The following is a 3324-nucleotide window of genomic DNA, read 5'->3' on the forward strand; positions in this document are numbered from 1 at the left end:
TTCCTTCCTTCTTCCTCCTTCTCTCTCTCTCTCTCTCTCTGTCTCCCCCCCCCTTCTCTCACACACACGCACCTACCGACACACACATTCAAATACCCACAATAAAATTGAGTGTATTGATGATGAAGTAAATAGCGTTAATTGACGCAATGAAACACGTGTGTAGCAGACGTAATAATTTGAATACGTTTTAGCCTTCAGCTCAACCATTTGCTTAAAGGCTATCCATTTTTTGTTATCTTTTATTTTTTCTCATTTTGCTTAAAGGCTATCCATTTTTTTGTTATATTTTATCTTTTCTCATTTAGTTTATTTTCATCATGATTGTCTACAGAGTTCATGATGTAGAGGATATCTACATTATCTATTCGTATATCAACATTTAGCTTGATTTTGCTATCAATAATACGTTAAGACACAAGCATAAGATAATCGGTAAAGGTAATTGATATGAAAACCTGACCAATAATGAGTGATAAGTTAATTAATATAACAAATAATATTAACAAAAAACAAACTACAAAATCAATAAAATAAGGAAAAGTGCGAGGGACATATATCATACGTGTGTATATTTCCTGCGTTGGAATACATGTCAAAAATCATTATATTTGTTGCATGAAATAACGGATATATTTAATATTCGACGCAATATTGACAACTGCGAGATATTACCTTTGTTAACACTGGGATACGAGAGAGTCAGGAGAGAGAGAGAGAGTGTATGTGTGTATGTGTGTATGCGTGTGTGTGTGTGTGTGTGTGAGAGAGAGAGAGAGAGAGGGAGGGAGAGAGAGAGAGAGAGAGAGATACAGAGAGAGAGAGAGAGAGAGTGAGAGAGAGAGAGAGGAGGCGGGGAGAGAGAAGAGAGAGAGAGAGACAGACAGAAGACAGAGAGATAGAGCATGGCGGAGAGAGAAGAAAGAGAGATGAGAGAGAAGGAAGAGTGAAAGAGTGAGGGGAGAGAGAGAGAGGTGAGAATAGTGTGGAGATTGAGAGAGAGAGAATGAGAGAGAGAGAGAGAGAGAGAGAGAGAGAGAAGATGAGAGAGAGAGAGTGATGAAGAGAGGAGAGAGAGATAAGAGGGAGAGGAATGTGGAGCAGAGAGGAAAAAAAATGAAGGGAATGAAGATAAAAAGATAAGAGGAGAGAGAGAGAGAGAGAGAGAGAGAGAGAAAGAGAAAGATAGAGAGACAGAGAGGAAGAGAGAAAGAAAAAGAAAGATAGAGAAATAAAAAGAAAGAACAAGAGAGAGAGAGAAAAAAAAAGCTAAGAAACAGAGCACCAAGCAAACAATTACACAAACAGACAAACAAACCGCCGAAGCAGACAGACCCAGAAGCGAAAGGGGAAAAAAAAGAAAGAGAGAGAGATAGAAAAGAAAGAGAGAAGAGGGGAGGGATGGGGGGAGAAACCACCCCTCTCCTCACCCCCCCTCACCCCTCTCCCCGCCCCCTCCTCCCGGAAGAAAAGAAGGCTGCAGAGGGATTTCACACAGTGTCAGCTCGCCCGGTCGTGGTATTGACGGAGGGAAAAAAGATGACACACTAACTCCACCTCTTCCCTGTTTTGTGTTTCCTGCGCTCCTCTCTCTCTCTCTCTCTCTCTCTCTTTCGCTCACTCACTCTCTCTCGCTCTTTCTTTCTTTCTCTTTCTTCTTATCTCTCTCTCTCTCTCTCTCTTTCGCTCACTCACTCTCGCTCTTTCGCTCTTTCTTTCTTTCTCTTTCTTTTTATCTCTCGCTTTCTCTCTCTCTCTCTTTCTTTTTATCTCTCTCTCTCTCTCTCTCACTCTCTCTCGGTCTTTCTCTTTCTTTTTAGCTCTTTCTCTCTCTCTCTTTCTCTCCCTTTCGCTCACTCTCTCTCGGTCTTTTTTCTTTCTCTTTCTTTTTAGCTCTCTCTCTCTCTTTCTTTTATCTCTCTCTTTCTTTCACTCTCTCTCTTTCTTTCTCTCTCTTTATTTCTTCTTCTCTTTCTTTTATTACTCTTTTTCTTTTACGCTCAGAGACTATCTATTTATCTATATATCCATCCATCTACCTATCTATCGCTCTCTCTCTCTATCTATCTATCTATTTATCTATCTTTCTCTCATTCTCTCTTTCCCTCTCTCTCTCTCTCTCTCTCTCTCTCTCTCTCTCTCTCTCTCTCTCTCTCTCTCTCTTTCTTTTCCTGGCCCTTCCCTCCTCCCTCTCCCCTTACTGCTATTGCCATCCCACATTTTATTTTTCTCTTTCCATTCTTTTTTTCCCTTTTCATTTTCCTTTTCTCTTTCCTCATTCCTTGTTTATATTCAAAGGAAATAGACGGTGAAAATAACCTGGTGAAAAGACCCGTGTAAATATCCGAGTGAAAAGACGGTGAAAATATTCGGGTGAAAAGACCGGTGAAAATAAGCGGAAAATAAGAATTGAATAAAAAAAAAAAGTTGACTGAGATTAAAGAATAGACAAGGGTGTCTCGTTGGAGAAGGGGGTAGGGGGGTGGGGGTGGGGGGTGGGGGGTGGGGGGTGAGGGTGGGGGGGGGTCGGGGGGGAGGTGGAAGGTTCCTGGAAGTGAGCGGGGGTGGGGGGGGTGGAGTGGAGGTCACGAGGAAGTGAGAGAGGGGAGTGTGGGAAGGGTAGGGTTAGGAGTGGGGTAGAGTAGGAGTAGGGGGGGGGTGGTGGTTAGGAGTAGGGGGGGGACGGGGGCGGAGGGGGTGTAGAGTTCTATAAAATATTGTTTTGGTTTCATGTAGGGACCACAACCGTAATTGATTTGCTGTAAAAGGGGAGAGGGGAGAGGGGAGAGGGGAGCAGTGGGGAGAGGAGGAGAGGGGAGAGGAGAGGGGTAGAGGGAAGAGGGAGAAGCGGAGGGAGAAGAGGAGAGGAGAGACAGAAGCTGGGGAGAGGGGAGCAGTGGGGAGGAGCAGGGTGCAGTGGGGCGCAGAGGAGGAGAGAGGAAGAGGGTAGAGAGGGAGAGGTGAGCACGTGGGTTGGGAGAGGAGGAGAGGGGTGAGGGGAGCAGCCCAGAGGGGTTGTGAGGAGGGTAGAGGGAGAGGGAGGAGGGGGTTAGATGTAAGGGGAGGAGGAGGGGAGGGGGTGTTGAGGAGGGAGGGGAGAGCGGTAGAGGAAGAGGAGAACGGGGGTTTAGAGAGGAAGAGGGAGAAGCGGAGGGAAGAGAGGAGATGAGAGGAGAGGAAAGGAGAGGAGAGGAGAGGGGAAGAGGGGTAGAGGGAAGAGGGAGAAGCGGAGGGAGGAGAGGAGGGGAGAGGGAGAGAAAGAAGAGAGGGGAAAAGGGGATAGCGATCAGAAATAGAGGGAGAAGAGAATAGAGAGGAGGAGAA

Source organism: Penaeus japonicus, unplaced genomic scaffold (assembly GCF_977035675.1).
Source record: "Penaeus japonicus unplaced genomic scaffold, GWHDUDI00000001_assembly GWHDUDI00000004, whole genome shotgun sequence".
In the NCBI taxonomy this organism is placed as follows: domain Eukaryota; kingdom Metazoa; phylum Arthropoda; class Malacostraca; order Decapoda; family Penaeidae; genus Penaeus; species Penaeus japonicus.